The sequence below is a fragment of the Homalodisca vitripennis genome, chromosome 1, assembly GCF_021130785.1.
Source record: "Homalodisca vitripennis isolate AUS2020 chromosome 1, UT_GWSS_2.1, whole genome shotgun sequence".
In the NCBI taxonomy this organism is placed as follows: Eukaryota; Metazoa; Arthropoda; class Insecta; order Hemiptera; family Cicadellidae; genus Homalodisca; species Homalodisca vitripennis.
Window position 1 is genome coordinate 113,147,939 of NC_060207.1, and position 23,043 is coordinate 113,170,981.

A 23,043-nucleotide genomic window follows, 5' to 3' on the forward strand; every position below is an offset into this window, starting at 1 on the left:
TTGCCTCCCAATGTTTCCCAAGGGTAATATTTATCTTTATCCGGTTAGTTTCCCCCATATGTTTTAGTTCCCAGAAAATTTACCGCTGGGAGAACTTTGGGTTTACTTTATCATATATATAATACATACTGTAGAGCTTTGGTTACTATAATTTGGTAGATGCATGCGCATGAACGGTTAATGATGGTAATATTATTGATCATAGTTTTATACCAAATAATATCTTTTGGTTTATAGTTAAAAATAGTTGTTCAACAGTGTATTTCATAATGAATATAATGCTTGTATGGCAGTCATAAATTTTCTATGGAGTTGACCAAAGAAAACTATTTCCTCGATGAATATTTTATAGCAGAACAAAAATAAAAGTATTATTTCATAACTAAATTTATGCAACATTAATTTTGTTATTGCATAACAAGTGCATTTATAACATTACACTTTTAAAAATATATTTATATGAATATATAATTAAATTCATATATACTAGTAACCGAAATAATTTATGTGTTCAAATTAAAAACATTTAATAAAAATCGTATTCATACGTTGTTGGTTTTATCGTTGAGGAAAGATGAACTCGACGTTTCGAGGATTGAAAACCTCTTCCTCAGATGTCAAAATGAGGATATATTGATTTGTGATTGTATCAAAGTCTTAATTTCATTTCACCTGAATATAGGAATTGATACCAATCTCGAAACGACGTATTCTATCTTTGTTATATAAGGACACACACACACACACACACACACACACACACACACACACACACACACACACACACACACACACATATATATATATATATATATATATATATAAGGATGGAAAATGTTCGAAATCCTGTCCATTCGATATTTAAATGATCTATACCTTTCTAAGTAGTATACTCCATAGTGTCAGAGACAATTAAAATGCACATAAAGTTTAATTAAAAGTTTGGGGTTCGGTGTTATTACGTGTACAGAAGTATCCCCCTAATAAATTACTATCCACATTTGCATGTGCATTATCTTGTTTGAGTAATATTGAATTTAAGCTTGTATTGCAGAGGTAGTGGAAATTGTTTCATTAAATTAATTGGGCGCTAATTATGTGCAGTAACGTTACCGTCAGCTACTAATGTGTTTGGTTTCCCAATAGTGAACATTGCATATCATTAGTATCATGAGGGGAATATAACAGTTATAATGATACATTGTTCCGTCGGATTTAATTATTTCAACTACTTCAATGACCAGTATTATATTGCTAATTATATATAAATATATAATTAGCATTATGAATAGAAGATTATGAATAGAATACAAGATAGTAAATACTATCTTGTATTCTATTCATAATCTTCGAAACAGTAGTTTCTTACGTTACAGAAATTGAACTTCTGCAATCATCAAAAACCCATAGTTTAAACTGTATCAATGTACAGTAAAACAAAAGAACTACGTACAAAAAATTTCCAAAAGAAGCTGTCTTGATATTTATAACTATAGAACAGTGTAGTTAATCAAGTATATTTGGCATTAAAGTTTATATAACACATAATGTTTATTAATACCAAGCTTGACAGTATGATACAATATTTGTACTGATATGAGTTGATTAATATTTTATATCCTGGTATATCCTGACTTAGCTAACACCTTGTAATAGTCACTATTAAGAACTTTTCTGAAAATAATTATTAGGTGTAATATAATATGATATATTCGTCTTTAGAACGACCATAATCGTAAAGAAGTTTAGTTAATAATACTGTGTATTATTTAAAATATTTCTGTAATATATAACTTATAGTTAGTTAATTTAAATTAACCAAAATAATGGGTATTATTAGGTATATTTTTGTAGGATAACCTCACAGGAAAACCTCTGATTGACCAGCTTGCTAACAGCAACCACAAACTAGTGTTTGAAAGTAGTGTGAGAGTAATTGATTCAATAATATACTGATTATTTATATAATACATACGCATGCTACAGTCAGGGGTTGCAGGGTGAGCAATTTTTGCTAATGTACTGATGACGCACAGATAGTTTCTGCACTGATTATCATTGATCCGGTGATAAATATCATTTAATGACGCACCTGAGCTCAAACAACACATTGATCAGAGCACTCACAAACCTGATCAACCTGTAGTTGGAAGTAGTGTGATAGTACATATGCATATGCTGATTTTTTATATAATACAATCCCATTTTACTGGCTTTTTAGAAGTAAATAGCATTTTATACAAAACAGTAGTTGAATACCAAAATAATCATCTAATGTAATTTAGTAATTGAAGTTTAAGGCTTAACGGATGTAACAACGAGAACGGCACGATGGACTGATCACTAAATTGCACTGTTGTTTAAACATTAGGTGAACTAATATTTGAATTAATTGGTTAGTTAATACTTTTGTGTACTGTATTTAGAGTTATTGTTTAAACAGTTTTTGGTAGAAGAGCCAAGTCTGATCACATAATAGATATTTCTCATACGCTGTTTACTAATCTACAATAATCTACTTCCATATAAACAGATGTCAGAATAGAATTGCTAGCTTAAAACAGAGTCTTTCGGAGTTACAAATTGATTGCAATTGTAGTTTCGAAGCCGTTAAAGAACCGGAGGGCAATAAAAGACCGCTCTCTTGATTTGTTAATCTCTGACGTTTAACAAACTCCATTTAAATTCTATTTCTTGTAATAATTTGACACATTTTACTCAACATGGACTTGCTTGAATTTTCTGATACGTTTGTATCTTCTTCATAAAGGTAGTCTTGAAATTAGTAGTAACTCAGTAAAATAAGGCAAAATAAGGATGCAACCTCGGAATGAAAGATAATAAGCTAAAAATTTGCTTACGTCTTTATTTTGATGGTATAAAACTTACCTCAAAAGTCTCATATAATCACGTGTACGCGTCTTTAGATATTTAAGGTCAAATTTCACGAAAATCAGTTTTTTGCAAATATATCGTTTCCCTTACGCTAAATGACTTTGAAGGTGGTTAGAGAAATTGTAGAACGGAAAATTCTCTTCAACTTTTGTCTGAAGTAATTTTTGTGTACGTTCAACCCTTTTTGAGATACAGCGCAAAGAGTAGGGGACCGCTTACATGTATATACGATAATGCGAGGTCAGCCAGTAGAATACAATAAATAAATGAGTTATATTGTTTAATTATTCACTTACTATTATTATTATTACTTAATATACTATTACTATTGTTAGCATTATTATCAATAATTATTAAATATTTATTATTTTAATATACCGAGACGAAACCACTACAACATATATCATCGATGGTGGTTTTCTCTTGCATCGCGTTGTATGGAATAAAGATGATACTATCTCTGATATTTTGAATAAATACGTCAAATATTTACAAACACATTATGGGTCAAGTATCGTTGTTGTATTTGATGGTTACTCAGACTACACTAAGAACATTAAAAGCAATGGAACAATTAAGAAGAACTGCTGTTGTTTCCAAAATCTTACGAACTCCGCTTTGATGAAACAATGGAGGTGCCAATCAGCCAAGAAAAGTTTTTATCGAATTCATCTAATAAAAAAATATTTATAGACATGCTTATCAACAAATTAAAAACTGTTAATATTATTACTACAAATCAAGCCAGAGATGATGCTGATGTTCTCATTGTAGAAACAGCTATTGCAGAGTCTGAACTTAAAAAAAAAAACTTCTGTCATTGTAGGCGAAGATATTTATTTGCTAGTTATTTTTGATAGGACGTGCTCAATCACATCAACAAGAAATTTTTTCAAAAAATGGGTAAGGGTAATGTGGAGACAAAACTGTATGCATCGAAAAGTTTTGATAAATACCCTCATTCTAAGAAACACATATTATTTTTACACGCATTTAGTGGATGTGATATGACTTCTGCGCTTTATAGAAAAGGTAAAATATCGTTTATTAAAATGTTCGAAAATCATCACGATTTAAATCAATCAGCTGAACTATTTAAACAAAAAAACTGCTCTGTACAAGAATTATTTGGAAATGGAGTACGTATTTTCTTAGCAACGTATAATGCTCCGAAATCAGAAGACGATATATAGACTCTTTTCTTTCGATACACCCAGTTCATCAAATCAACAAGACTCAACAAACCAGTGCAGTTACCAAGTCTTCTTCCTTCAAGTACAGCAGCTCGTCAGCATATATCCTTCGTGTCTATTATCAGACCCAAATTTGGGAAATGATTGAGAACCCCAGGAATTCGGCTGGGTACTGCAAAATGAACTCCTGGAACCAATAACAACATTATTACCACCAGCACCAGAAGATCTGCTGAATACAATATTTTCCAATTGCAAGAAAGGTTGTGGTTCTAATTGCGGATGCAGGAAATCAGGATGCACTTTAATTTGTGGGGAGTGTAATGGACAATCATGCCTCAACGCTTCATCAACTTCAGATGGTTTCAATGAAGAAAGTGAATATGCACCTGATATTCTTGAATCTTTCTATTCTGATAATTTAGTAAACGAGAATGATGATAATGAATCCGATATTGAACAGCCAGAGGAAGAAGAAGAAGAAGAAGACGATGAAACAAGAAGAAAATTAAAAGAAAAATATTAACCATTAATAATAAAAAACAAATATTTATATATTTGTAATTTTAATAAATTGATTATTGGATCAATAACTAATAATATATAATTAAACTTCATTTGAAATATTTCTTTTAATATTGTATGTTTGGTAAAAATAAAATAATTATTATTTAGAGAATATATAATTTATAATTAATATCTATAAGTATGGTATATTAAATAATAAATATTTAATAATAATGATAATAATGCTAACAATAATAATAGTATTAAGTAATAATAATAGTAAGTGAATAATTAACAATATAACTCATTTATTTATTGCATTCTACTGGCTGACCTCGCATTATCGTATATACATGTAAGCGGTCCCCTACTCTTTGCGCTGCGCTGTATCTCATAAAGGGTTGAACGTACATAAAATTACTTCAGACAAAAGTTGAAGAGAATTTTCCGTTCTTAACAATTTCTCTAACTACCTTCAAAGTCATTTAGCGTAAGGGGAAACAAGATATTTGAAAAAAACTGATTTTCGTGAAATTTGACCTTAAATATCTAAAGACGCGTACACGTGATTATATGAGACTTTTGAGGTAAGTTTTTATACCATCAAAATAAAGACGTATGCAAATTTTTAGCTTATTATCTTTCATTCCGAGGTTGCATCCTTATTTTACCGGACTATAGAATTAAATCTATATTCTAACAAATGTTTAACGTATACTTTTGGATTAAATATAAAATCCAATTTACTTACTGCTTCCGGAAACAAGTGCTCAGCAAAATATACAGTACTAACAAACGAAGTGTTTATGTTAGTGCTCGCTATTGCAAGATAAACTCAGACTGTGAAGTTAGTCTCTGAGGACATTACAGGAAATGTTGTTTATCTTGAAGTACTTACAACATTAACTTAAATTACAATAAAATATAAAGAATCATAATTTACTAAGTGCTTCTAAAGAAGATGAGGGCTAACAGTTTACTAAAATAATTGCTACAGAATTATTCGATTTTTATAGAAGAGCCAGAACGATGACAAAATCCCCGACATCGCCAAGAGAGACTATATGATTTTTTCATTATCTAAAGTACTGCTCATTATCGATAAGTACTGGAATATCAACATCTTAGACTTCGTCCGCTTAAAAGACTTGTTGAATTTGTAAATACGAAATATAAAAAAAGCTTTTTTATATTTCATGCATCTAGCTAATTTAAGATTTAGACAAATTAAAAAAACCCACTGACAAGAATCTTACTTTTGCAAGAAGAAAGAAAAGAGTATAGCTTCTGAGATCTGCTAATTATTCAGTATGACCTCATCACTAAATCAAGAAGACACTGAAATCATTCTTATCTAACGCTCAATCTTAAAACAATGACACTGTCATTGCTAAGTTCGAACCACGAGTGCCAACGTAGATATGACTAATAAGTTGTTTTGTACATTGCATTTTTAAATAAATATAATAATGTTGAGGTATTTAATTTAAATATGTTTGTTAATAGTTTAAGTTGAATTGGTTTAGAGGATTTAAAGTTCAAAGATAACCAAACAGAAAGGTTTAATCGCCAAACTAACAAGACATTAATCTAACACGGAATAGATTTTCTAGGAATTGTGCAGCCAATGCAATACGCTACTGCAACTGTATTTCACTCCATTGATTGATTACAGTGTCACGTACTGTCCAGCCAATCAAGCCCATTATTACTCACTACACTTGCACCGCACAGCACCGTTTTCTACCACTGGGGAGTACAAGCAGCCTCCTTCCATGCATTATAACCATCTAAGTGAACACAGAACCACGTACCATCCAGTCAATCTATCCCATTATTTCCTTACTGCACTGCACCTTATTGTTTCTGCCACTGGGGTGTACCAAGCAGTCACAAAGCTAGACTGGCATCTGTTTATTAGTTAATGTGTAACCAATGTAGTTAGCCTCCTTCCATGCATTATAACCATCTAAGTGAACACAGAACCACGTACCATCCAGTTCAATCTATCCCATTATTCCTTACTGCACTGCACCTTATTGTTTCTGCCACTGGGGGAGTACCAAGCAGTCACAAAGCTAGACTGGCCTTGGATTTGTTATTAATGTGTAGTCCAGTGAAATTAGACTCCTTCTACGCATTTTAAGTCATCTAAGTGGACACTGAACCACTTACCATCCAGTCAATCTATCCGCACCTTAATAACTGCACCTTATTGTTTCTTGCCACTGGGCATACCAAGCAGTCACAAAGCTAGACTGGCATCGGTTTACTTGGTAATGTGTAACCAATGCTGTAGTTTAGCCTCCTTCCATGCATTATAACCATCTAAGTGAACAAAACCCCACGTAGCATCCATAATCTATCCATTATTCCTTACTGCACTGCAAATTGACATATTCTGCCACTGGGTGTACCCTAGCACCAAAGCTAGACTGGCCTTGGATTAGTCTCCACCTTAGCTGTAGTCCAGTGAAATTTAGACTCCTTGTGCATTTTAATGTTTTTTGTACTGCCTCTGCACAATCGCCACCGTTTCACATCCGGCTACTAAATTTACAAAACATTGGCAATTATTTACTTGGTATTGCACCAATTTATTATTGAATAGATTTAAAGCCCCAGTAGCTATATATGTTAATCTAATGAGAAGAGAAGAAGACATATTCTTGTCTAGCACCAAAATATTGATAGTCTCCACCTTGCTGTAAATATGTGTTATTATTCTGTAACGTTACAAAAGCTATTTACAGATTTTCATTTGTTCAATTCTGAAACATATAGTTACATTGGCTTTGCACTCGATTTATTATGAATAACGATAGCTTATGTTATAATGGACATAATACTGAATATAATTTTTGTACGGAGATATTCCAATCTTGATCGATATAAAAATAACAAAAATTATATGATTTGAGGCTGGAAGACGAGAGTTATTTATGAGTACGGATGAATACACATACTTTCTGCCGTTAAGATATTTTTGTAATATATATAATATTTGCGTGAATATCTACAGTTTCAGTAAAACTTGAAGTATTTAAATCCATAGTGGATGAATACTAAGTCTTCGTAATCTTATTGTACACATGTTGGTCTTTGGCACATTTAGTATGATGTAGCCCTATGATAATTTTGAATCAGGAGTATATTCAAAATGCAGACGAAATTTATACTGGAAATTAATTTCAAGTATAGCTTGTGTAGAAGAATTTCGGATCAGTTATATTACATACACACATAGTAGAGTTTTTCTTTTTTACTCGATTGCAAAAATGATGTGCATACCTTAACATAAATATGTTACATTAAAATTATTTCGGTCTAAGGTATTTCTGGCAATAAAATGCCGTTTTACCGCTCAAGGTGTGCAAAATTTTACTTCGGTACACGGCAATGACTTTCAGCAAATATTATAATATTTTTTTATAGTTACTATTATATATTTTTAAAGGTATTTCAAGGGCATGGTGTAGATGTGAGACAAATTTCTCCTTTTTAGGATAGCTGAATGTTTAAAAACAAAAATATGTTTTTCTAGGGTGTTCTAGTATGCCTATTTATACTTCTATGCATTTTTTATCTTCATTAAAATGATTTTATTTTTCTGTATAGGTGATGATGAACATGCACCTCAAATTTCATAGGACTTAAGGAGTTGGAAAATCAAATAGAATTTTTTATAGGGTTGAAACCCCATATGAACCTTATGCATGACTGATTTTCAAGGTAATTATTTTATTTGTATGTTAAGAGAATAGGACACGTGTGTTGTGATGACAGTTCAACGCCTATTAATGTTTAATGTTAACTAAATTTCTTTTGATTTTCTATGTTAGTAGTATGTCACGTGTGTGTTTCATCTCTCTAGGATATTGGTAGTGGGAAAATAACAAATATAGTTATTATAAGGATTGATACTCCATTTCAACCTCTACAGTTGTTTATCTGCATAAAAATTATTTCTTTTCTATTTAGGTGATGAGGAACGTGTGTGTCAACTTCCGTCTTTCTAAAACATTGCAATTTTTAAAAACAAAAATATAGTTCTTTTAGGGATTTTCACACCCTTTCAACCCCTATTGGCGTTCTTGATGACAAATTTTTCATTTATCTATTGAGACCTTAACACAAGTGTGTGTAAAATTTAACCGTTGTAGGAAATCGGGAAGGTAAGAAATACAGTACAGTTTCTCCAGGGCTTACAACCCCATTTCGATCCCTATAGATGTTTTATATTTATTAAATTCTTATTTTTCATACTTAAGTAATGAGTTATATGTTTGCCTTATTTCAGCTTTATGAGATATCGGAAAGTTTTAGATAGAGTGATGAGTTAATAATTGAGAGTTCTACCGTTTATATATATATATATATATATATATATATATGTATGTATATATATATATAATATATACGCGATAACTTCGATAACTTCGAGAAAATTAGATTCCATTTACGTATATTTCTATTCTTTACGAAAAGTTAAACGGTCTATATAAATTTATAGCTTTAATATTGTTTTCGGAAATTAATTACAATTTAGTTATGAACCTGTAATGCAAATTGGGAATCCTTTCTGTGACACTAGTATCAAAAGATTTAAACAATAATGTTTTTTAATGCTAAAGAATAATTACGTTGCATTTTGAACAGCTTTACTTTTCCACAATACAACAAAACCTGGAAATCTAACAAGAGAGCATAATAGTTTTTTCAATAAAACAATTTCTCCTGAGTTCAATTATTACAATTATTAAGCATTTACGATAATAATTACGATAATTTTAAAATTGATCTTACTTAGATTTATTTATCTATATAATATATTGTTTAATTATTACGAGCTGTATAAAATATTCTCTTATATACACATGTTTTTGTATATGAATTATAATATTATAGTACATTCTGTTATAGTATTATGTTAGCTTTTGTTCTTTCATTTATTCCAACTATATTTCTCAAAAAAACATGATAATTTACTTTGAGTTTAACTAATTAAAATCATAAAACCACAATAAGCGTTACGTGGCAAGGCAAGAATAAAGAGGGATTGTGGTGCATTCCAACGGAGCCACTATGCCTCTTTACGCAACAAAGCCTCGTTATTTTCTCAGGGGCAGAGTTTCGCGCGTCAAGTGCTCAGGATGGGAGCCGCAGTAATTACCAACCCTTCAAAGTCAACTTTCTAAACATAAATTAATTTTCCTGAAGTCCAACTTGAGTTACACACTGCTTATGGAGTGCTTTCCATCTCCAAACAAAGTAGAAAAAATAGAATATAAAACATCGATAAACTTTAACCCAATATTTGTTAAGACAAAATGTGTATTTTTATATTCAGTTTTAAACAAGTCGGTTCAGTTTATGCAACTCGATTTAAGTATTTACTTAAATTCCTAAAAGTGTAAAACGTAATGGTTGCAGTTTATTACATAGGGATACATAAAATGTATTCCGAATTATTACTTCTTCGTCTAAATTACATTAATGCTTTCATATGGTTTTATTTTAGCATATATTTTGTTTCATATTAGTGTTACGAGATGTAATAGTTTGTATTTAGTTCTACGTACTATATTATACACAGTGTAAAACGACTAAGCTTTTAAGCTTTGTAAATAAATAAATATACGTTCTATTGAATGTAATTACAATATATTAACTTCTTTATGTAATTAAATATATTTCAAATAGAAATTGAAGCTATAACTGTTATTTGAACAACAAATGATTTCATAGCAAATTAAAGATTAGTTATATTTAAATTGATAATCGAACTGGGAAAAATCATGATAGAAATATGAAAGTATTTAACAAATCAATCTTCAAGAAATATTGTATTCGTTTCAATTTCGTGTCTGTTATTAAAGTAAATAAAACTTTAATTAGTTAATGTTAAAACCTGTTTTGTCCCAAAACCAGGCAGAAGCGTAACGGTGCCACCGCGACGCCACTTAGGCTAGTGGAGCTGGCACAGGTGCCTCAAGTAATAATTAATAAGTTGGCTCACTATTCCTATTTTGTGAATTCTATGAATATAGAATTTAAATGCTAGTTATAGTCAAGTTGCACTGGTAGCTAGCCGTTGGGCGCTGTTTTCACATATAAATTTCATCATTTAGTAACTTAAACCATTTACATCTTGTAAAGCTTAGTAAGTCGCCACAATGCTATGAACTGTTTACAATGTTGATGTATAAAATTATTATCAGATGAAAGAGCACTGAATGAAACACAAAACGTGGAATTCTTTCCTATTGGTCCTTTAAAACCACTAGTCTGAAAGCTTTAGTTTGGAGACCTTTATTCTGGTGTATTCTGATATTAATAATATTAGAACAATTTAATGTAGCTTCTTCCCAAACATGGAGTTTAATAAAATATTTAATGATCATTGTTATTTAGATCAGTCTTAGTTTTCCTATTATGGACATTTAGTTTTAAGATAATATTTTTAAGACATTGTATGTTTTCTAAAAAAAAAAAAAAAAACTAGTTATAACTGAAACCTCAAATCTTATAAACTTAAAAATATTTGGATAGTTCTTGTCAGTTAAATTAAAGGTTACAAAAACATTCTCAATATTAGGCTATTATTTGGGTTAAAACTTAAAATCGGAACAGTGAAGGGACATTTGATGATAAGAACTTCTAAAATGTTATTCCAGAGCTACAAAGACTTGACGACAGGATAAACCCAGACGGATGTTGTCGTTGTCGCTGTCGCTGTGCTTTACTGCTCGCGGCGAAGTCGGGACTTAGTTTTGTAGTCTCTAGAGCTATGTCTGCAGTTTGCTACGCTTTGTTAGCCAAATACTCATTACATGCTAAATTAAATGTATATGTGATAAACGTATACTGAGAGAAGTTCTGGGTGCTGTACTCGGCATGGGCTCAAATAAAAATTAGTAAAAACTTTAATGAGAATTTAAACCGACAATTAATATGAATTACTTTAAGGTCATTAGAGGTGTTTAAACACCAGTCCTATTTTAAAATCATACTGTCTATAGTGAATTACCTGTAAGCTGTTAACTCTTAATTACTTTTTTGTTATTGTTTATTCTTAATGTAATTGCTGGTAGTTTATTCTTGCCAATAACATTTGCTTTATGTTATTTCTTTTTATTTGTTGTATAACTTTATTGTTATTATCAATTTTATTTTTCATATTATGTATCTGTTATTTAACGCAGGTACTTTTATCTACATATGTTTGTTGTGATATTGTTAATTAGTCCATTCATTTCGCGTTGCGTGTGTTATTGTTGTGTATTACAAAGTTATTACATATCATTATTATATTATTTAATTGTTATTTTACAACTACCTACCTTCGACTTTCCATGAAACTAATTGTCTTGTTTATTTAATTCAAAACTTATACCAAATAACACTGTATACACCCTTATTTGTATTGGCTGAGAGTCAGCCAAGCCTGTCACTTGAGGGGCTGAAAGAATTTCATTTCTCCCTGTCTGCCCATCTCTCTGTCGGCACGATGTCTCAATAACGATGTCACATATAGCTTGAAACTTGCTGAATTTTATATATTAGCAACAGTGAGTTCAATGGTGCATGCATGACTTTTACATTTGTCTTTTGGGTAATTAAGATGGCAACGAAAAAATAGTAGAATAAATAAATGTGTAAACAGACTGAGTACAAGTATATGACATTTTAACATGTGAAATTTGTATACATAAAGTTAACAGAAAAATGGAGGGGAAAAAACCGTTAAAAAAGGAACATGAGTCTTTTTCAGAGCTATTACTTTGTATACCCTCCCTATTACCCTCCCTAGCACACTGGAACATTTATTAATTTAACGCTGCTATGAAACCTACGAACAAAAAGTGTAAATGTATCCTTGTTGCAAAGTATATTCGAGAAATATTTCATGTGTAGGATAGACTTTACATTTTGCAAGAAACTTTATTTCGACATAGAGAAGAAGAATAAGTTCCATCATGGTGTTTATCCAACTATGGAATTTGGATAAGCGAAATTTAAAGCTGACACCATTTCTATTTTTCTGCTAAGGAATGTTAAATAGTATTTTTTGACGGTCTGACTGTATATCCGCAGGATAATTATATATAATATATAATTCTGAGGGGAATGAAGTGAGCTATAGATCTGACATTTTGCAAGCAACGTCAGCGGAACTTATCAAGCGACACTTGGTGTGGAGTACTGGCGTATTACCATGTTTAATTACTCACTAGACCTTGCTCTATGCTGTTGGAAATAAATAAGTTTGAAATTGAAAACTGACCATAGTATACGTCTCTTTAAGTTGGAAAGACACAATACTACAATCTTCACGTTTCCATAGTTCAATTAACCCAACTAAATATTTCTAGTAAACTTATTTATAAATACTAGAGTGCTTCTGGGTTCCGTATTAGGCCCTCTCATCTTTTCTTGAAACGTAAGATTTCCATTAGCTTTGTTCTTGTTCCTAAGAATACAGTCATAATCTAAAAAAAACATTATTAAACAGCTATAGACAGTGAATTCCATCAGAAAAATTTCTTACTTTATACAGCTTGTTAATTATTAGTTATAATAATTTTAATAATGATAATAATGTAATGATAGTGATAAAATTATAGAAATGATAATAATGTTCGTTATTAGTTATAAGAACAGTACTAATATAATGTTTTAAAATCAGGTTTTAGTTTTTATCACTGATATATGCACTTCGAATATACGTACAGAAAAAAAAACGAATACTGTAATAAAAAAAACTTTTTTAAATGTGGATCGCAAAATTGTAATAAACACAGATTTAAACATACTGGGTTTAAAAAAAGCCTTCGAAATTCCCAATTAACGATTTGACGACAATAGGGACGATTTCCTCTTATGGCATTAGCGATGCCCTTGAAGGTTCAATGGGAACTAAGAGCAGGTTGAAAAGATATATATTTAATGTTTTTTACAATTAAACACAAGTAATCACAGAATATTGCACATAATGGCTTTCTTTATTTAGAATTAGGGTTTCACAATTAATTTAATTTTTCCAGTTCACACTGTGTTGAAATATTGTTAGCACAATTATTCAAATTTTGAAATTACTTGACCTTGTTGTGGCAAGCTATCTTCAACCGACAGCTTTCAAACATAAACTGCCAAAGAAATACTACGCTTGTGTGTTAAAACGACGTGTATTATGCTATATATTACAAAAGCATTTTTAGTTAAGGCAAGCCTCTTTTAGTACTTTATATAATTTTTACCAATTATTAGGGGATATATTATACAAATTTAATAAAACCTATATGTTTTAAATTTTATTGAAAAATGTAACACTTTGACTAGCGCACATGCCTGGGTGCTAAACGTACAAACTCAGTACAGAGCTGTAATAAGGGCGTTGTAAGAAAGTTGCAGTTTATACTTGATTCGTCTAATCGGTTGTAATTAATGAAACATGACAAAATGTTCTATGGCAGTTTAGAACATTTAAGTTTTTAATCCAAATATCTTTTCATTCACTTTATTACATTAAGCTTTCAAAAAGAAGAACTTTATCAGAATTAGCGTGATTAAAACTTGTATAAATTAATATATCTTCTGTAGATCAAAATATGATTTTTTACACACAATATTGTCAAATGATGTTTTGAGGAAAAAATAAATATTCTACGTAAACGACATATTACTTTGCATTAATAAAATGGAAGAAATAGCAGTCTGGTGGAGAATGTAGTTCCTGCACGGATGCTGTGCAATGTCAGAGTTCAAAATATGACGAGAGTTTGCCTTATTGTCTACAACCTCATTACCGGCTTCTTTCACTTAAGTGGGATAATGAAACAACTTGCATTCAATTCTTCATCACGAGGAAACATCAATTTAAGAATCTTGCATTTTATTTTGTCACGTTTGAATATGAGATTCATCTTTTACAATACTGAACTGATGACGGTTTAAACTATAGAATTTATAAAAAGATTTCATTTTAGTTTTGGGATTGAAACAGCGATGAAGACTAATAATACTGAATGTATTACATGTAAGTAAAACGTACAAACATCTTCTTAAGAACTGTTTGTTACTTGTATGTCAAAATCTAAGATTTCCTAAATTCAAAAGGTCACATCTCAGAAGTTCTATTATTTTAAATTTCTATTGGAGTGCATCTAGGATCTTTTTCAAGTCCTTTATTTATTCTGCTTCGTACTAGCGTAAGTTATATATTAAATAATATCTTCCGTCTAACATTTTATATATATATATATATATATATATATATATATATATAGTATAGGCTTCAAATATTTGGATAAAATTCCTCACACATACATGGTTGAAAATGGCATAAATCAGGTGCACTTAAAAATAATCAGCTTTTAAAATATAATGTGGATTGTGTATACAAATCGAATTACTGTAGTTAAAAACAACTAATTGTATTGTAGAATCCAAATAACTTCACAATTTTGAATTTTTGAATTTATATAACTGTCCTGTAAAAAGTATGCTATATATTTTGTATCTATAAAATATTTATATACTATAACCAATACGTTTTACGAGTAATTGTTATTAGTTTTCCCTAAGTTGCTTCTTTCATAATAGTTATTAAGGATATAAAAATGTCCCAGTTAATACATTAAGTACTGCAAGTACACTATTTTCACCCTGTCCAACTACCCTAACATACGACACTTGGCATGTTGATATGTGAGCACAGGAGAATCATTAGAAGACATTTATCAGCAGATGAGTGGCGACACCCGCTGAGGGTTATCAGGACATTAGGGAACATCGCTCTTCCCTTCCACCCCCGGACTATTAGACTTCAACAAGGTGAAACTTGGCTAAAGGTACTTCAGTTACTTTATCAATTTACAATGGTGAAAATGCTAGCTATTTTATTAAATTAGCAGATTTTATTAACTTGTATATTTAACAAAATAATTTCAATTATTTTTATCAGTTCACACCAAAAAATTGAGTAATTAATACTTCAGAATGTATTTTTAACTCTACATATATTACAAAGAAATATACATAATAGACAAGACATATATAGACGTAGCTATCTTGTAATATTTAATAATACGGTAATAGTTTTTTCGAATATTGTGAAACATATTATGCCGGTGTGTATTTTTCGTCGTTCTTATCAGAACAAGTTGAGGTGAAGTGTAAGTATTGGTTTGGCACATAATTTCAACGGAACGTTGAAAGTTAAATTACTCATTAGATAAAAATAATTTTTATATTTGAAAACATATTTTGAATAACAACATGTATCTGTTATTAATAATATATACCTTTTGGAAAATTATTAATGAGAACCCCCACATGACTAAATAATTCAGTTTAGGCATCACAATTTTCAGTTTGATAACTATGTAATTGCAAGTTATATCATTAAATATTTAAACTGAGATATATATGATACATAGAAGAAAATACTTAAGTGACCTAAACAAACCTGCAAGTTACCTGTGGTTACCATTGTCGAGAAAATATAAGGACAGCAATATTTTACACGTGAAGTGATATCCATTATATAACAAACCATAGTTTCTGTATTCCCCAAGCACATGTGCAAGTGAGTGCGCGCGTTGACATCACATGAATGGAAGTTTCAAGCTTGGGCCTACAACAGCATGATCGGATGGAACGTGACAATATGAATTTATTCCATTTATTAACTACAGAGTGACTAGGATGTAGGCCATCGTCATATTGCCACTAAATGTCCACTGGAATCCACTAGTTAGTGTCAACTAAGTTCTTTGAATTGAAATGATCTTGGACAGGTCAAATAATTAGTGATTTGTAGTTTAAGATACTTTTTTATTTTAAATAATAGATTAATGGAGTTTATCAACCACCGTCAAATAGAAGTCATACGTAGAACAACGTAGGGATAATAATGAGTGGTATGTTTGCTAATTAACAGCAACAATTTATGGAATGAAATGTTTTTAATCGTTTATCGAAATTTCAAGGGCTGGGCTTAGGCTCTTTGAAATTCAATTCTTACGTACAAACTTGTTACTGTTTTTGAAACAAAAACTGTATTGTTTCTTCGAAATAGTGTAGGTTGTAAAAATAAGAATCCACTTTTTCACATTGAATTTGCGACGATGCCTATAGATGTCTGCGACGTTGTATGCAGCATTTTCAAAATGCTGGAGTCATTTATTAGATATATCGATATAAATAAGTATTAAAAACCATTTATTAAAGGTAAAGTGACTTTGAATATGTAATTATAGAATAGTAGCTTTAATCTTGTTGGAAAAGGTTTGTCAACTTAACTCGTTTGTTTGTCTATCCAACAGTTCTGTTGGGACTCATTTATCATAAAATTCACATTTTAAAACAATGTTTCCTTAATCAGGTGTAATAAATTAGTTTTCTTTCTAATTTTCCAACATTGCACTGATATGGTAATATTTCAGAGAAGGCTCTTTCATTGTGCTACCAATAAATTTTCATTTCTTTACTCCTATTTATATACCTAGTTTTCTACTTCAGTAGAAGTAAACTGGTATTTTTAATTATATCTTCCTCTAGATTAAATAAATAAGCGTTATTTCATGACCGATACTAAATTATTAGTCACACAGTTTAGTTTATGAGGTAATTAAATCAAAAGCTATACACACATTATGATGATGGATTAATTTGATGGTAATAAGCCCTTACAATGTTGATACTGCATACAATATTCACAAGCGGAGACCAAACGTGTTAACAGCTGAGGATACCATTGTTGTTGATGAGTTAGCTGCCAATTAGTTTAATGAGGCAATTTCCACTCTCTCTCCAGAATATCCTACTACACGCTAATTTCAATAACACTCGTATGCAATTAATAGTAGGCCTGAATACGGTTACAATGGAGTACGCTTTGCAATATATGTATTAACACTGAATACATCAATCACTGAATTATTTGTCTAGTATAGAGTGCATACGTATCCAATTCTATAGTAATAACGAAATGAATACAGAAATACTTCCGTCTTTAAGGAGTATTTATATATCCTATTGTTTTTAATGCACTATAAAGAACATTATGAGTGATTAGACTATAATATTAATTGATAAAATTATACGCGTAGAGTACAAAGTTTATTTTTCTTAGCAAATGAATGCTTTATGGAACATGTTTTGGGTCGCAGATTTTTCTAGTCACAATTATGCCTATGAAGTGTTGTGCAGCACTTAGTTTCTAAGTAATAATGTTTCATTAAGTTATATTTTCTTTTGTTACCACTCCAGTCTAAAGTGGGCACTACGATGTAAAGATAATCTAAACTCAGACGTCTCGCTGAGGATAATATATAAAGGTATTATTGGATACGTCAACAGTATTGATGCACTATATCTCACCATAATGGTAGTTCCTAGATCTGGCCGTTAGATGGAGATGCAAACGCCGTTCTTTGTCCTATATCTTTTGTGGTAGAATGATAAAATAATTATATTTACATTTTATTTTTCATGTTAAACAAGTTCTGTAAGAAATCAATGAATTACAGTTTTGTAAAAGTCAATGTGCTGTTTCTTTAAAATCATCACATATTTTGTTTTAGACCGTTAGTCTGAATAAAAGTTCGACTTAATCCATTATAATACACTCCTTATAAACGCATATTCATATACATATCCATGTACTTAATTTAAAATTAGATAGGCGAGGTGAAATTCATATTGATTCATTCAGTTGTCTATTTTTAAACGAATAATACGCAATTAACTAACTTAAATGCGATGCTAGCTAAATAAAAAAATACAATGAAACGTAGTCTACACATGTATAGATTTATGTTAATTTGGTTTATGCCTTTTTAATCTTTATAATAAATAGAAAGAAATATTACACCATATGTTCTATGCGTTGTACACAAATATGTTACTGTAAAAAGTTCATCTAATCATTTATTTATTTTTCAAAATTAATACTTTTATTTTGTATTTAATTGAACTGTTAATTTTAATTCAAGTTATTAACTAATAATCAGGTTCCTGCTTATGCTACACAGGAACAGCAGTACAGTACAGTTCACGAGCAATACTGATGGTGCAACTGAGTATCATTACGTACATGCATTACATGTGTTTCAATAAAGATTGGTCTCGTATACGAATAGATTTATATTAGTTGAAGGAAAATATAATATATAATGCAAATCATCGCGTTTTCATTGCGTAGTGTAAACTTTATAATGAACAAACTATATGCTGCAAAACTATAAGTTAATTGAAGATTGATTTAAATGATTTGATACTTGATATATTTATATTTCTTGTTTTCTGCTTGCCAATCTCCATTAGTATTGATTGAGCTCGATTCTATTTTAATTAGAAATTTCTTGTAAATTAATACTAAGCTTAATTCATAGAGCAAAGAATTCATAAATCAATTTGCTAGAAATTTTTAATGGGTGAAGTAAAAGTTTTGCATATTGAAATCACAATTACGACGGAATCAAGAAAAATAACCCATTTGCATATCATAATTCCTATTAAAATATTATGTGTATAAGTTTTTGATATCTTAAAGGGTATAAGAAGCATATGATAATATAGTAATGATCCAGGTAAGTATTGAATACATCATTTTAACAAATTAAAACCAAACCTGGACGAATTAAATAAAAATAAAAATCCATTATTCCTAATTATTCTCTCTAGAGAAACCATTCTTCAAAGTGAAAAATTAACTACCTATATAGCAAAATTCGTACTTTAATAGCTTGATGAAAATCTTAAATTTCAAGCAAAATAATTTTACAATTCTCTTAGACTGAACTAGAGACTTGATAAGTGAAACCTGCATCATTAATCATTAATCAGGCAGGCAGTGCGTCTTGCTGTAATGACACCTGACTGCGGAGTGGGTACGTCTCTCCATCCATCTCAACGTTACTCTCGAGTTACTTTATTGTAATACTAACTTGTTTCTATATCAGTATTAAGCTCACGACATATGTATATTTAAATAAAACTCCTCTATATAGTGGAAATAGTGTGAGAAAGAGGGAGTGATAGAATGGGGAGAGTGTAGAAAGGAGGTAGTGGAGAAATAGATTAAAGTAAAACCTCGTTTACAGTTAAATTAAAATTTTTCTGTCATTAAAAATTGACATTTTGAAAGTCCAAATTTTTAACTCAGCAGTGTTATAAAAAATATATGATGAAAGTTCAACAAGAAAGTGTCTGGAACTAGATAAAAAGGACGTTGACTTTGTTGGCACCGATTCAGGAATCAGGATATCGGTCGAGCTCTAGACCGAGTCTGACTTGTAAACAAAACCGTTTAGATTATTTTGTTTACTCTAAGATCGTGCTTTATCTACTAAGTATAATGTTTTCAAGATACGACCAAGCCATACACCAATACAATTCTGGTTCACGTTATGCTGCAAAAATACAAGGTATAAAATATAATTGGATAAAAATTACTCAGTTCAAAACATAATCAGTCTATTTTTGTTACAAAATAAATCCTCTTCCTAAATACATTATTTTAAGGAGATATTTTATCATAAAATTTATTATATTCAAATAATTCAAGATAAGGTATTTATTTTAATTGTTATATTATCCATAGTTGTTTAACACTGTTCCAGGAAATGTTTAGTCTCCAATAAATCAAGTTCTTTAATCAAGTCCATCAAACGTCATGCAAGGCCACAGTCAAGTTAAATTAAAATTTAATCGTTCATTCACTACATCACACTCAAACTTACACAGACAAAATCATTCATCCATCCTTATTCATATTCCAATCGATTCCCATTTCAGTCATCCTACTATTTCCAATTCAGCGATCTCCCAGTAAAATACCAAAATCTCGTCCGCACTATAAAATGTCTGGGGTGTTATAGAGTATTTCAGCCTAGTTTTAATCGTTTTGATAGATAAGCATTTTTTGGAATCAGGCAAACTGCTAACAAAATGAACCACCTGAGACGGTTGGTGTTCATAAACTACCGTCCTGTCTCTCTCAGTACGGCAGTTGTCCCTACCACTAGTATCATATACAGTCATATCACGTCCCCTTGTGAGAGCACTTTTAGAGAGACAACGAATTTAGTTAAATCGATTTACTCAATCATGGTGTCATCCAATATGACAAGCTGCACTAGAAAATAATTGAAACAGTGTGTTTTGAAGTTTTTGCTTTTATATTTATCTCATCGAACTGTTGAGCACAACTTCAAATCTATCGTTGTTGTTAAAACAAAGTTGGTCTGCGTACTTCTCGAGTTTCTCAATCATTTAGAGACTAACCCCTTTGTCTTGCACGGGTATAATATACTCTCAGATTGCCATTTGTAATTTGCATTGCAATTTTGCGACAGTTCCGTGTTTACGACGATTATATTCAAAAGGTCACAAACGATTGTTTTAATGCCTCATACAAACCACTATCAGTATTGATAATACAAAAAACAATTTCACCGCTTAGGATGTAATATGCTTTTATTTCTTGAACGATATAACAAAATATGTTTAATAGACCACCGATTCGTACTGTGATTTCGTTGAAAGGTCTCCATTCATATAGAACGGCATTCACTATCAAAAGTCATTACTATATAAAGACTACCAAAAGCCATTAAATCGAGAAAATCACTTGCGAGTGTAGAGCTCAGAACAGTTCATACACGACGACATCTAACAACAGAGCCGCTGAACGCGAGATCAATTGTAAGGGTAGAGCTCAGAACAGTTCACACAACGACATCCTAACAACAGAGCCGCTGAACGCGAGATCACTTGTAAGTGTAGAGCTCAGAACAGTTCACACGACGACATCTAACAACAGAGCCGCTGAACGCGAGATCACTTGTAAGTGTAGAGCTCAGAACAGTTCACACAACGACATCCTAACAACAGAGCCGCTGAACGCGAGATCACTTGTAAGTGTAGAGCTCAGAACAGTTCACACAACGACATCCTAACAACAGAGCCGCTGAACGCGAGATCACTTGTAAGTGTAGAGCTCAGAACAGTTCACACAACGACATCCTAACAAAAGAGCCGCTGAACGCGACATAACTTGTAAGTGTAGAGCTCAGAACAGTTCACACGACGACATCCTAACAACAGAGCCGCTGAACGCGAGATCACTTGTAAGTGTAGAGCTCAGAACAGTTCACACAACGACATCCTAACAACAGAGCCGCTGAACGCGACATAACTTGTAAGTGTAGAGCTCAGAACAGTTCACACGACGACGTCCTAACAACAGAGCCGCTGAACGCGAGATTACTTGTAAGTGTAGAGCTCAGAACAGTTCACACGACGACGTCCTAACAACAGAGCCGCTGAACGCGAGATTACTTGTAAGTGTAGAGCTCAGAACAGTTCACACGACGACGTCCTAACAACAGAGCCGCTGAACGCGACATAACTTGTAAGTGTAGAGCTCAGAACAGTTCACACGACGACGTCCTAACAACAGAGCCGCTGAACGCGAGATTACTTGTAAGTGTAGAGCTCAGAACAGTTCACACGACGACGTCCTAACAACAGAGCCGCTGAACGCGAGATCACTTGTAAGTGTAGAGCTCAGAACAGTTCACACGACGACGTCCTAACAACAGAGCCGTTGAACGCGAGATTACTTGTAAGTGTAGAGCTCAGAACAGTTCACACGACGACGTCCTAACAACAGAGCCGTTGAACGCGAGATTACTTGTAAGTGTAGAGCTCAGAACAGTTCACACGACGACGTCCTAATAACAAGGCCGTTGAACGCGAGATTACTTGTAAGCGTAGAGCTCCGAACAGTTCACACGACGACGTCCTAAATAGGCGCTCCTAGTCTCTGTCTTCTATCACATGGTGCAAATTTATTTTTATGATGGTTATATTTGTTCTAATAACGGCTTATAAATTTTTCTGACTGGTTTATTAAACATATCGCAACAAATGTTAATTTTTGGTTTACATATCAGTTTAATTAATTTGCGAAAATAGTCTTATTAATGTAAAGACTGCAGCGAAACATAATTATGTAAGGCAAACACATGGTTAACAATGCATTAAATAAAAATATAAATAATTATGGCGATGTGAATAAAATAATGGTAAGAACAGCTTAGTAATGGAAACCAAAAAGAACGTAAACGTATTTATTGTGTTCTGTTATTAATCCACTCCACTGATATTTTGATGGTAACAGTAATAAAACACCCTCGGCTCATCTTGAAACGAGGTCCTTTGACTAGTGCCCTTTCGGTGTAGGATTCAACAAGTGCCCATACCCGAAGAACAAGAAATGAATCATCAGCTCTGTCAATCTATATATATAAAAATGAAACTGTTCGTGTGTAACAGCATCACTCACAAACGGCTGGACGGATTCGCCTAATTATTTTTTTAATTTGTTCGTCTTGATCTGTAGAAGGTTATAGGATACTTTTTATCCCTTTCCCGA